The sequence below is a fragment of the Salvelinus alpinus genome, chromosome 34, assembly GCF_045679555.1.
Source record: "Salvelinus alpinus chromosome 34, SLU_Salpinus.1, whole genome shotgun sequence".
NCBI classification, from domain to species: domain Eukaryota; kingdom Metazoa; phylum Chordata; class Actinopteri; order Salmoniformes; family Salmonidae; genus Salvelinus; species Salvelinus alpinus.
In genome coordinates this window covers 19,376,397-19,390,966 of record NC_092119.1, presented here as the reverse complement: position 1 = coordinate 19,390,966, position 14,570 = coordinate 19,376,397, and the positions used below count along the sequence as shown (strand labels likewise).

Sequence of the window (14,570 nt, the reverse complement as noted above, 5' to 3'; positions counted from 1 at the left end):
TGGTCCCGGGCATTTGTCATTGCGAATCGTTCTGGAGTTTTGTCCTACTGTTAATGAAATAGTAAACTGTGCATTACGTTCCAGCTTTATGCATCAATCTTTACAATTGCTTTCATTGTCTTATTGCTGGAATCAATTTCTTCCCTGTGATTGCCAAGAAGAGCATTTCCAAGGACTGTTTCCGACTTCTGCTTTTTCTCCACTTTGTTGTCGATCCACCACAGCAGTCATGGCTAAGAGGTGATAGAGGTTTCTGGAAGGAGCCAGGAAATACGAGCATTAATTCATCTAATAGCTAGTGAAGTAGGATCATCTTTTGATTTATAAGGTAGATTTTATTTGTAGTATTATACAGCTCTTGATTGGAATCTAGTCAAGTCAAATCAAACATTATTTGTCACATGCGCCGAATACAACAGGTGTAGTAGACCTTACCATGAAATGCTTACTTACAAGCCCTTAACCAACAATGCAGTTTTAAGAAAATAGATTTAAGAAAATATTTTCTAAATAAACTAAAGTAAAAAATTAAAAATACAAAAATGTAACACAAGATAACAATACCGAGGCTATATACAGGGGGTACCGGTACAGAGTCAATGTGCGGGGTACAAGTTAGTCGAGGTAATTTGTACATGTAGGTAGGGGTAAAGTGACTGCATACTGTAGATAATAAACAGCGAGTAGCAGCAGTGTAAAAACAAAGGGGGGTGCAAATAGTCCGGGTTGCTAATAGTCCGGGTTGCTAATAGTCCGGGTTGCTAATAGTCCGGGTTGCTAATAGTCCGTGTTGCTAATAGTCCGGGTTGCTAATAGTCCGGGTTGCTAATAGTCCGGGTTGCCATTTGATTAATTGTTCAGCAGTCTTATGGCTTGGGGTTAGAAACTGTGCTATGAAATGTGTGTGTTTTCTAGACCTCGCTTTAATATGACTTTGTACATTGATATACCTGACTTGCTGCTTAGACATGTCAATTATCTGGCATTTATTGAATGTGTACATCATGTTGTTGTTGTTGTGTTCTATATATGACGTTCAGTGGATAGGTAGACAGACAGTCAGGCAAACAGAAGACAGACAGGCAGAGACAGACAGACCGACAGAAAGGTAGGCAGAAACAGACAGACAGAAATCCAGCTATGATTCAGGTAGGGTTTTGTTACAGAACCTTCCCAGACTTTTAGAACAAGCACGGTGTAGCTCGTTGTATCTTTCTCCATGCATTTGCACTGATGTTATGCTGCAATCTGCCTACCACTGTGTCTCAGGGAGAGGTAAACGTGAACATAACACCAACCCTGATATCAAGGCTTGATTCTGTGCCTGTTGACTTATTTTCCTCTACAATTCTCATTGAAAACCTCCACTCCTGTCATCCAACATCACCCCAAAAACATTCATTTCAGCTCCCCAAACTCAAAGGAAGGCACGTTGTCGAGCAGCCAGATCTGATACCAGCTTTTCTCCGATTTAGAATTAAGATCAGATTTTACTTAATTATTTCCTAATTAGTTTCCATGTTAATTAAAATGGTGGCTAATGTTAATTACCTATATTAATGGATTCTCGGTGTAACACCTGCCTGAAGCACTTGGCTCCGCTTTGGAAATATCTTCATCTGAGCTGTTTGCCGGATGCCGCTGTGCAGCCTCTCCTCTCCATGTTGATCTCAGGGGGGCTGGCAGGGAGGTGTGCTGATTTTGAGCCTGTGAAGGCTTTCAGATTTCTGTTGTTTTCAAAGATAGGAACAAATATGTATGTGTATGAGAGTTAGAAACAAACACACATTTTAGTGCTGTCTAATACACGATATGAATGTGTTGTTAATGGTTGTCTTTCAATCTTTAGTTAAAGTTTTTACATACATTCTTTGTTTTCATTGTCTCCTATTAATATTGCATTTAAGATATGCCCAAAAGAAACCCCCTCTTCTTAACTGTGTGATGACTTCCTTATATGCATCTCAATGTATTCGCTCATCATTTAGGTCTTCACACAAGCTTGATGACTTGAGTTGCGATAGTTCATGTTCTAGACGATGAGTAGTCTGACTGTGTATTAGATAGACGGTGAGTAGTCTGACTGTGTATTAGATAGACGGTGAGTAGTCTGACTGTGTATTAGATAGACAGTGAGTAGTCTGACTGTGTATTAGATAGACGGTGAGTAGTCTGACTGTGTATTAGATAGACAGTGAGTAGTCTGACTGTGTATTAGATAGACGGTGAGTAGTCTGACTGTGTATTAGATAGACGGTGAGTAGTCTGACTGTGTATTAGATAGACAGTGAGTAGTCTGACTGTGTATTAGATAGCCGGTGAGTAGTCTGACTGTGTATTAGATAGACGGTGAGTAGTCTGACTGTGTGTTAGATAAACGGTGAGTAGTCTGACTGTGTATTAGATAAACGGTGAGTAGTCTGACTGTGTATTAGGTAGACAGTGAGTAGTCTGACTGTGTATTAGATAGCCGGTGAGTAGTCTGACTGTGTATTAGATAGACGGTGAGTAGTCTGACTGTGTGTTAGATAGATGGTGTGTAGTCTGACTGTGTATTAGATAAACGGTGAGTAGTCTGACTGTGTATTAGATAGCCGGTGAGTAGACTGACTGTGTATTAGATAGACGGTGTGTAGTCTGACTGTGTGTTAGATAGATGGTGAGTAGTCTGACTGTGTATTAGATAGCCGGTGAGTAGTCTGACTGTGTATTAGATAGACGGTGAGTAGTCTGACTGTGTATTAGATAGACAGTGAGTAAGTAGTCTGACAGTGTATTAGATAGACAGTGAGTAAGTAGTCTGACTGTGTATTGGATAGATGGTGAGTAGTCTGACTGTGTGTTAGGTAGACGGTGAGTAGTCTGACTGTGTATTAGATAGACGGTGAGTAGTCTGACTGTGTATTAGGTAGACGGTGAGTAGTCTGACTGTGTATTAGATAAACAGTGAGTAGTCTGACTGTGTATTAGGTAGACAGTGAGTAGTCTGACTGTGTGTTAGATAGATGGTGAGTAGTCTGACTGTGTATTAGATAGACGGTGAGTAGTCTGACTGTGTATTTGATAGACGATGAGTAGTCAGACAGTGTGTAGTCTGACTGTGTATTAGGTAGACGGTGAGTAGTCTGACTGTGTATTAGATAGAATGTGAGTAGTCTGACTGTGTATTAGATAGACAATGAGTAGTCAGGCAGTGTGTAGACTGACTATGTATTAGGTAGACGGTGAGTAGTCTGACTGTGTATTAGATAGAATGTGAGTAGTCAGACAGTGTGTTAGATAGATGGTGAGTAGTCTGACTGTGTATTAGATAGAATGTGAGTAGTCTGACTGTGTATTAGGTAGACGGTGAGTAGTCTGACTGTGTATTAGATAGAATGTGAGTAGTCTGACTGTGTATTAGATAGACGATGAGTAGTCAGACAGTGTGTGGTCTGACTGTGTATTAGGTAGACGGTGAGTAGTCTGACTGTGTATTAGATAGAATGTGAGTAGTCTGACTGTGTATTAGATAGCCGGTGAGTAGTCTGACTGTGTATTAGATAGATGGTGAGTAGTCTGCCTGTGTATTAGATAGACGGTGTGTAGTCTGACTGTGTATTAGACAGACGGTGAGTAGTCTGTGTATTAGGTAGACAGTGAGTATGTAGTCTGACTGTCTATTAGATAGACAGTGAGTAAGTAGTCTGACGGTGTATTAGATAGACGGTGAGTAGTCTGACTGTGTATTAGATAGACGGTGAGTAGTCTGACTCTGTATTAGATAGACAGTGAGTAGTCTGACTGTGTATTAGATAGACAGTGAGTAAGTAGTCTGACAGTGTATTAGATAGACAGTGAGTAAGTAGTCTGACTGTGTATTGGATAGATGGTGAGTAGTCTGACTGTGTGTTAGGTAGACGGTGAGTAGTCTGACTGTGTATTAGATAGACGGTGAGTAGTCTGACTGTGTATTAGATAAACAGTGAGTAGTCTGACTGTGTATTAGGTAGACAGTGAGTAGTCTGACTGTGTGTTAGATAGATGGTGAGTAGTCTGACTGTGTATTAGATAGACGGTGAGTAAGTAGTCTGACTGTGTATTAGGTAGACGGTGAGTAGTCTGACTGTGTATTAGATAGACAGTGAGTAGTCTGACTGTGTATTAGATAGAATGTGAGTAGTCTGACTGTGTATTTGATAGACGATGAGTAGTCAGACAGTGTGTAGTCTGACTGTGTATTAGGTAGACGGTGAGTAGTCTGACTGTGTATTAGATAGAATGTGAGTAGTCTGACTGTGTATTAGATAGACGATGAGTAGTCAGGCAGTGTGTAGTCTGACTATGTATTAGGTAGACGGTGAGTAGTCTGACTGTGTATTAGATAGAATGTGAGTAGTCTGACTGTGTATTAGGTAGACGGTGAGTAGTCTGACTGTGTATTAGATAGAATGTGAGTAGTCTGACTGTGTATTAGATAGACGATGAGTAGTCAGACAGTGTGTGGTCTGACTGTGTATTAGGTAGACGGTGAGTAGTCTGACTGTGTATTAGATAGAATGTGAGTAGTCTGACAGTGTGTTAGATAGATGGTGAGTAGTCTGACTGTGTATTAGATAGAATGTGAGTAGTCTGACTGTGTGTTAGGTAGACGGTGAGTAGTCTGACTGTGTATTAGATAGACGATGAGTAGTCAGACAGTGTGTAGTCTGACTGTGTATTAGGTAGCCGGTGAGTAGTCTGACTGTGTATTAGATAGAATGTGAGTAGTCTGACTGTGTATTAGGTAGACGGTGAGTAGTCTGACTGTGTATTAGATAGACGATGAGTAGTCAGACAGTGTGTAGTCTGACTGTGTATTAGGTAGACGGTGAGTTGTCTGACTGTGTATTAGATAGACAGTGAGTAGTCTGACTGTGTGTTAGATAGATGGTGAGTAGTCTGACTGTGTGTTAGATAGATGGTGAGTAGTCTGACTGTGTATTAGATAGCCCGGGAGTAGTCTGAATGTGTATTAGATAGACGGTGAGTAGTCTGACTGTGTGTTAGATAGATGGTGTGTAGTCTGACTGTGTATTAGATAAACGGTGAGTAGTCTGACTGTGTATTAGATAGCCGGTGAGTAGTCTGACTGTGTATTAGATAGACGGTGTGTAGTCTGACTGTGTGTTAGATAGATGGTGAGTAGTCTGACTGTGTATTAGATAGCCGGTGAGTAGTCTGACTGTGGATTAGATAGATGGTGAGTAGTCTGACTGTGTATTAGATAGCCGGTGAGTAGTCTGACTGTGTATTAGATATATGGTGAGTGGTCTGCCTGTGTATTAGATAGACGGTGTGTAGTCTGACTGTGTATTAGACAGACGGTGAGTAGTCTGTGTATTAGGTAGCCGGTGAGTAGTCTGACTGTGTATTAGATAGAATGTGAGTAGTCTGACTGTGTATTAGGTAGACGGTGAGTAGTCTGACTGTGTATTAGATAGACGATGAGTAGTCAGGCAGTGTGTAGTCTGACTATGTATTAGGTAGACGGTGAGTAGTCTGACTGTGTATTAGATAGAATGTGAGTAGTCTGACTGTGTATTAGGTAGACGGTGAGTAGTCTGACTGTGTATTAGATAGAATGTGAGTAGTCTGACTGTGTATTAGATAGACGATGAGTAGTCAGACAGTGTGTGGTCTGACTGTGTATTAGGTAGACGGTGAGTAGTCTGACTGTGTATTAGATAGAATGTGAGTAGTCTGACAGTGTGTTAGATAGATGGTGAGTAGTCTGACTGTGTATTAGATAGACGATGAGTAGTCAGACAGTGTGTAGTCTGACTGTGTATTAGGTAGCCGGTGAGTAGTCTGACTGTGTATTAGATAGAATGTGAGTAGTCTGACTGTGTATTAGGTAGACGGTGAGTAGTCTGACTGTGTATTAGATAGACGATGAGTAGTCAGACAGTGTGTAGTCTGACTGTGTATTAGGTAGACGGTGAGTTGTCTGACTGTGTATTAGATAGACAGTGAGTAGTCTGACTGTGTGTTAGATAGATGGTGAGTAGTCTGACTGTGTGTTAGATAGATGGTGAGTAGTCTGACTGTGTATTAGATAGCCCGGGAGTAGTCTGAATGTGTATTAGATAGACGGTGAGTAGTCTGACTGTGTGTTAGATAGATGGTGTGTAGTCTGACTGTGTATTAGATAAACGGTGAGTAGTCTGACTGTGTATTAGATAGCCGGTGAGTAGTCTGACTGTGTATTAGATAGACGGTGTGTAGTCTGACTGTGTGTTAGATAGATGGTGAGTAGTCTGACTGTGTATTAGATAGCCGGTGAGTAGTCTGACTGTGGATTAGATAGATGGTGAGTAGTCTGACTGTGTATTAGATAGCCGGTGAGTAGTCTGACTGTGTATTAGATATATGGTGAGTGGTCTGCCTGTGTATTAGATAGACGGTGTGTAGTCTGACTGTGTATTAGACAGACGGTGAGTAGTCTGTGTATTAGGTAGACAGTGAGTATGTAGTCTGACTGTCTATTAGATAGACAGTGAGTAAGTAGTCTGACGGTGTATTAGATAGACGGTGAGTAGTCTGACTGTGTATTAGATAGACGGTGAGTAGTCTGACTGTGTATTAGATAGACAGTGAGTAGTCTGACTGTGTATTAGATAGACAGTGAGTAAGTAGTCTGACTGTGTATTAGATAGACAGTGAGTAAGTAGTCTGACTGTGTATTGGATAGATGGTGAGTAGTCTGACTGTGTGTTAGGTAGACGGTGAGTAGTCTGACTGTGTATTAGATAGACGGTGAGTAGTCTGACTGTGTATTAGGTAGACGGTGAGTAGTCTGACTGTGTATTAGATAAACAGTGTGTAGTCTGACTGTGTATTAGGTAGACAGTGAGTAGTCTGACTGTGTGTTAGATAGATGGTGAGTAGTCTGACTGTGTATTAGATAGACGGTGAGTAAGTAGTCTGACTGTGTATTAGGTAGACGGTGAGTAGTCTGACTGTGTATTAGATAGACGGTGAGTAGTCTGACTGTGTATTAGATAGAATGTGAGTAGTCTGACTGTGTATTTGATAGACGATGAGTAGTCAGACAGTGTGTAGTCTGACTGTGTATTAGATAGACTGTGAGTAGTCTGACTGTGTGTTAGATAGATGGTGAGTAGTCTGACTGTGTATTAGATAGAATGTGAGTAGTCTGACTGTGTATTAGGTAGACGGTGAGTAGTCTGACTGTGTATTAGATAGAATGTGAGTAGTCTGACTGTGTATTAGATAGACGATGAGTAGTCGGGCAGTGTGTAGTCTGACTATGTATTAGGTAGACGGTGAGTAGTCTGACTGTGTATTAGATAGAATGTGAGTAGTCTGACTGTGTGTTAGATAGATGGTGAGTAGTCTGACTGTGTATTAGATAGAATGTGAGTAGTCTGACTGTGTATTAGGTAGACGGTGAGTAGTCTGACTGTGTATTAGATAGAATGTGAGTAGTCTGACTGTGTATTAGATAGACGATGAGTAGTCAGACAGTGTGTGGTCTGACTGTGTATTAGGTAGACGGTGAGTAGTCTGACTGTGTATTAGATAGAATGTGAGTAGTCTGACTGTATTAGGTAGACGGTGAGTAGTCTGACTGTGTATTAGATAGACGATGAGTAGTCAGACAGTGTGTAGTCTGACTGTGTATTAGATAGAAGGTGAGTAGTCTGACTGTGTATTAGATAGAATGTGAGTAGTCTGACTGTGTATTAGATAGACAGTGATAAGTGGGGACACTCCTCTTCACACTGATTTCTCTGTCTGTCTCTCTCTGCTGCTGTTTTGACTTCTTGGAAGCCAGGGATCAGTGATTTAATGTCACCTTTCAGTAACAACATTAAATAAGAAGCAGCAATTTAGCTCCTAGCAATTGCTAATTTCACGCGCTGATAAATGTTGCAGGAGCTAAACCTTTGAAACTCCCCTAATATATTTCTTAAAGGTGCAGGAACATATGTACTGTAGGTAGAGTAACCCACAGAAGTATTTCACCGAGACTTGAACGTCAAGGTCCAAGTCACTTGGTGGTGATGCTGAGGAAGTCAGCCAGCCCAACTCTGTGCCATGTAGACATTTCACCCCCTCATGTTGTTCAATGGGCTCATCGTGATGATATGATGACAGAGGCTTTCAATGCAGAGGCTTTCTGTTAAATCCTTGTACTAAACGAGTAGGGGGAATTAGCCGTGCAACTGTCATTCCAAAGCAACATGGACAATCAATCATAGCAATCATAGAAATGAACTAGCTTCTATTTTAAATAGCAGTATATACTGTATATTCCAGAAACAGTAACAATAGCTACAGTATACTGCTACTATATTATAGCAGTGATAATATTATATACGTGATCATGAATAACAGGTGCACATGTCAGAACACACTGTTATAGTAACAGTGTTTTTGGCAGTAAAGTCTCAGAATTCATGCAAGGAGACCACATATTAAATCCAGACTTTATGGCCAGTGATTTGAAAGTAATAGTTTTCAAATGTTTTTCAATGTCTCTACAGAGAGCCACTCTCTTGAAAATAATAATTTAAAGCATGTTTCAAATGGAAACTTGTAAAGAAGAGACTGCCAAAGAAAATATTTTGTAGAAAACAATGTGGATACAGTGCATAGAATTCCACAACATCACTCCTCTATTGATGATCAGGATTTCAAAATGGTGGCTTATTCCCATAAGGGTTGTTGGTTGTTTTGAAGGTGAAGCCTCACTGTTGTATTTGTAAATGTATAAGATACTTTAATGGAATCCTCAGCCGTTTACAACTCATGTTCCGACTCCACACAACCAACAGCTGAATTTATTTTCCGAGCATGCTTCCATTTTTCCATCCATCCGTCCGTTCCTTTCTAATACAGCTACAGCACAGCACAGCACAACAAGACGACCCTGATGGGAGACATTTCTAACAAGCCAATGTATGTCCTGGGTGTTTTAAAGTGGCAGGTGGGCAGGGTGGTTGGCGGTGACTTCCCACAGTTTTCAATCTCGCCACGATGCCTCTTGCATTCAGAGAGGACGATAAAATAAATAAACCAACACAGCGTTATGTCACATTGCCTAAATATACAGTTTAAGAGGCATCCTCAGATCTTCGGCTCTACTGTTCCTATACCAACTAGTGTTCACCAGAGGCACATACCCCTCCTCGTAAATGTTATATTGTTCCCCAGGTGGTTCAAATGAGACCAGTATCCTGTTTGCATTGCAGCTTAAAAATTCCTATTTCTTTCTTTCTTTTATTCTTTCTTTCTTTCTCTTGTAGTTTTTTTGGTATCAGATGAAAGACAAAGGGAAAAGCCGTTGTTACACAATTCTGTTTTTGAGTATTTGATTCAAATGAATTTGTTTATTCGAAACATCAGGTCCTCCAACAGCCCATGGACATTCTTTTGTCAGTCTGTGATTCTTCCTCAAGTCCATCACTGCCTTCAATATCACATCATTTATACTCATAGCTTCTCTTGTTCCTTATATTTGAAGATAGAATTTATATTTGTTTTATTGGGCTTTGTGGGCTTTACCATTTTTGTCTTATATTACCTTCTTTCTTTTGCAGGGATTACACCAAGAATGAATGAGAACTGAATTGGGCCTATATGCTTCAATATCTCATATATTATCTCAATAAGAATCAACCACCAAAGGGATTGTCACGTTTGGTGGTGGATTGATATCAATGGAGATTCTTTCTGAATGTTTTGTGAATGTCGAATCAATCGGTTGTTCTGTTGTGTTGAATCTTCCTTTGATAGTTTTATTCATACACATTCTATGGGAAGGTCAACTCCATTCGATATTAAAGTTCATAACTACGAACAAGCATGTATCTATCTATGAGCTACATAGCCAGACACCACATATGGTTGAATCTCCTTGCTGTCTCCACACTACAATAAAGGCTTGATTGGTAGAGTGCTGCAGAGATGGTTGTCCTTCTGGAAGGTTCTCCCATCCACAGAGGAATTCTGGAGCTCTGTCAGAGCGACCATTGGGTTCTTGGTCACCTCTCTGACCAAAGCCTTTCTCCCCATATTGCTCAGTTTGGCCGGGCGGCCAGCTCTAGGAAGAGTCTCGGTGGTTACAAACTTCTTCCATTTAAGAATGATGGAGGCCACTGTGTTCTTGGGGACCTTCAATGCTGCATAAATGTTTTGGTACCCTTCCCCAGATCTGTGCCTCGAACCAATCCTGTCTCGGAGCTGTACAGACAATTCCTTCAACCTCATGGCTTGGTTTTTGCTCTGACATGCACAGTCAACTGTGGGACCTTATCTACACAGGTGTGTGCCTTTCCAAATTATGTCCAATCAATTGGATTTACCACATGTGGACTCCAATCAAGTTGTAGGTACATCAAGGATGATCAATGGAAACAGGATACACCTGATCTCAATTTCGAGTCTCATAGAAAAGGGTCTGAATACTTATGTAATAAGGTTTTTTATTTTATTTATTTTTTATAGATTTGCAAAATGTTCTAAAAACCTGTTTTCGCTTTGTCATTATGGGGTATTGTGATGTCATTATGGGGTATTGTGTGTAGATTAAGGATTTTATTCATTTAATTCATTTTAGAACAAGGCTGTAACGTAACAAAATTTGGAAAAAGGGAAGGGGTCTGAATACTTTCCGAATGCAATGTATATTATTACTAAGTAGTATAATATATTATTACTAACTGTAGGCTATAAAAATTAAGAGTTGCACACTATACAAAGGTTGCACCTCCGTCACTCGGTCGCGTCATGCTATTGTTATGAAGGTTCTCAAGCCGCCCTCTATCGGTGGTGCCATAGTGGTGCACTAAAGTTGTGATAAGCCCAGTCATTCTGGACGGAGTCTAACTACGGTTTAGTCTAAATTACACTATTGTGCCTGGAAATACGATGACATTGATAAAGTAGTCAAATATTTTGTAGAAAAGAACTTTGCCAGCATTATCATGTTGTCAAATTGACTTTAGACAGATGGCAATGTTGTCATTAGCTTGCAAAGTTCTCTGAAATAGCTAGCAATGCTAACGTTAGCTAGATAAAATCCGGTGGCCTCCACTCAACCTTAGCTGGCTAGCTAATGTTATACTACATCTAAAGTCAATCTGGTGACATCAAAATGATGACAAAGGGTAATTATTTGCCTCCTTATGAATGTCATTATATTTCCAAGCCACTGTAATGCACTGTCACGTGTGCTCCCTCTTGAGCCTGTAGGTCACCAGGCTGCTCGTTATGGTGCACACCTGTCACCATCGTTAGGCGCACCTGCCCATCATCAGACTCACCTGGACTCCATCACCTCCCAGATTACCTTCCCTATATATGTCACTCCCTTTGGTTTCTTCCCCAGGCGTTATTGCTTCTGTTCCTGTGTCATGTCTGTACGTTGTTTGTGTTTCTTATTTTGTATTTATGTTGTGTTTATTTATTAAAACACTCACTCCCTGAACTTGCTTCCTGACTCTCAGCGCACATCGTTACAGCACTTTGGATGAAATCTTCATCAGTACTCGTTGACGATGTATTGAGAAGAATGCTCTGTTGGGCATCCGTCCAAAATGAATGTTCAAAACAATATTGTGATGAAACATGCAACCCATGAATATTTAAGCTGGCAGTTATTTATTGGTTAAACCTTTGTGGTGGTTCTAAAGTACTGGGAGCTTGTACAGTGGCAAGAAAAAGTATGTGAACCCTTTGGAATTACCTGGATTTCTGTATCAATTAGTCATAAAATTTGATCTGATCTTCATCTTAGTCACAACAAAAGACAAACACAGTGTACTAATAACACACAAATTATTGTATTTTTCCTGTCTATATTGAATACATAATTTAAACATTGTAGGTTGGAAAAAGTATGTGAACCCATAGGCTACTGACTTTTCCAAAAGCTAATTGGAGTCAGGAGTCAGCTAACCTGGAGTCCAATCAATGAGACCAGATTGGAGATGTTGGTTAGAGCTGCCCTGCCCTATAAAAAACACTCACAAAATTTGAGTTTGTTATTCACAAGAATCATTGCCTGATGTGAACCATGCCTCGAACAAAAGAGATCTCAGAAGATCTAGGATTAAGAATGGTTGACTTGCATAAAGCTGGAAAGGGTTAGAAAAGTATCTCTAAAAGCCTTGATGTTCATCAGTCCACAGTAAGACAAATTGTCTATAAATGGAGAAAGTTCAGCATTGCTGCTACTCTCCCTAGGAGTGGCCGTCCTGCAAAGATGACTGCAAGAGCACAGCGCAGAATGCTCAATGAGGTTAAGAAGAATCCTACAGTGCCAGCTAAAGACTTACAGAAATCTCTGGAACATGCTAACATCTCTGTTGACGAGTCTACGATACATAAAACACTAAACAAGAATGGTGTTCATGGGAGGACACCACAGAAGAAGCCACTGCTGTCAAAAAAAACATTGCTGAACGTCTGAAGTTCGCAAAAGAGCACCTGGATGTTCCACGGCGCTACTGTCAAAATATTATGTGGACAGATTAAACTAAAGTTGAGTTGTTTGGAAGGAACACACAACGCTATGTGTGGAGAAAAAAAGGCCCAGCACACCAACATCAAAACCTCATCCCAACTGTAAAATATGGTGGAGGGAGCATCATGGTTTGTGGCTGCTTTGCTGCATCAGGGCCTGGACAGCTTGCTATCATCAACAGAAAAATTAACTCCCAAGTTTATCAAGACATTTTGCAAGAGAATGTTATGGCTATCTGTCTGCCATTTGAATCGCAACAGAAGTTGGGGGATGCAATAGGACAACAACCCAAAACACAGATGTAAATCAACAACAGATGAAAATACGCCTTCTGGAGTGGCCCAGTCCTGACCTCAACCCGATTTAAAATGCTGTGGTATGACCTCGAGAGTGGTTCACACCAGACTTCCAAGGAATATTGCTGAACTGAAACAGTTTTGTAAAGATGAGTGGTCCAAAATTCCTCCTGACCGTTGTCCGGGTCTGATCCGCAACTACAGAAAACGTTTGGTTGAGTTTATTGCTGCCAAAGGAGGGTCAACCAGTTATTAAATCCAAGGGTTCACATACTTTTCCCACACTACAATGTGAATGTTTACAAGGTGTGTTCAATAAACACATGAAAATGTATAATTGTTTGTGTGTTATTAGTTTAAGCAGACTGTGTTTGTCAATTGTTGTGACTTAGATGAATGTCAGATCAAATGTTATGACCAATTTATGCAGAAATCCAGGTAATTACTAAGGGTTCACATACTTGTTCTTGTCACTGTACATATATAGAGTGTGCACCTCTTTATTTTGATAGCCTACAGTTTACTTGCCATGAGTCAATACCTCTGCTAAATGTTTTGGGTGTGTGCCAGCTCATGCTTTTCATTGCCTAACTAACATTCTTCTACTACCGTAGCCTTTTCCTGTTTATATAAATATAACGTGCATAGATTCATAGACGTCAGTATTGAAATAGAACTGAACTATAAATCTAGTTTGAGAGGGACAAAACAAAAACCATATAATTCCAAAACTTTTCAGTATCCTTCAAACTGGGAAGCCAACCAAGTCAAGGAGAGTCCTCCTGCATGCCACAGATGATACACTGTTCTCCAACTCAAGATGGCTGGTGCTAAATTGTGTTTGTCTGTAGTCTGCATTAGTCATTATTGTGTGTGTGTGTGTGTGTGTGTGTGTGTAAACAGCTCCAATCGGATTGGGTAATTAGGATCATGACATGCCTTCTATGAGTGAATCAGAAATGAAGGCAAATTCCTTTGAGGTTGGGAAGGAGAAGGATAACTCACCGGCACAGTTGTGTCTGCTAATTTTTATGGAGCTCCTAGCTAGTTAGGTTCATTTCATTCTTCCCAAATGAACAGAGCGTTGAGGCCTGACTGCTGAGTTTCATATAACACACTCTCACACACTCAAACACACACACTGTTGATTTACTTGTTTATTATCGAGTGTGCTTTTGATTGAGGAGCAGTTTGCATTCGTGGAATTGTTTGACCTTTGTTGAGGCATCTGTAAAATAGATTAAACGGTGTCAACGGCACGCAAACAAAAAACAGTTTATATAGTGATAGAGGAATGAGGAAAAACGAAGCTTGCTGGGCGGGGGGGGGTTGTTCATTGGCACAACATTGGGTTCATCTCTATATTTTGTATGCAATTACAGATCCACTGCAAGGCCTGCGTGGATTTCTGATTGTCTGATGCTCAGAAACCCTGATCTTAATAGAAGTTGAATGTTGCTGTATTGTGGGATTTGATATTCCTACAGTACAACATGGCTGTGCATTTTGTCTAGTGGACAATCTTTTGGGCTCTTGATTATGTCCATTGTCTTTAATGCATAGGACATCTTATTCAAGTAACCACCAATCACACTTCTTGTATTAGTGGCAGGCGTCTGTATAAAGCTAATAACCAATGTTGTGTTGAGAATTATACACTCATATCAACATAACATAATATCTGACAATGTAACAAGCTTTGTTTACCAGAATGGCTTTAGTTTCCCAGTGCTGGGTCTTGTTCAGTAGGTCACACCGTA

General features: G+C 40.4%; 1 protein-coding gene across 3 annotated transcripts in view; it reads left to right on the top strand.

Moving 5' to 3' along the window:
• The window catches only part of LOC139563516 (A-kinase anchor protein 6-like), a 258,152-nt gene that overhangs the window by 131,081 nt on the left and 112,501 nt on the right, over window positions 1–14,570 (top strand). The gene's annotated exons all lie outside the window — the stretch shown is intronic.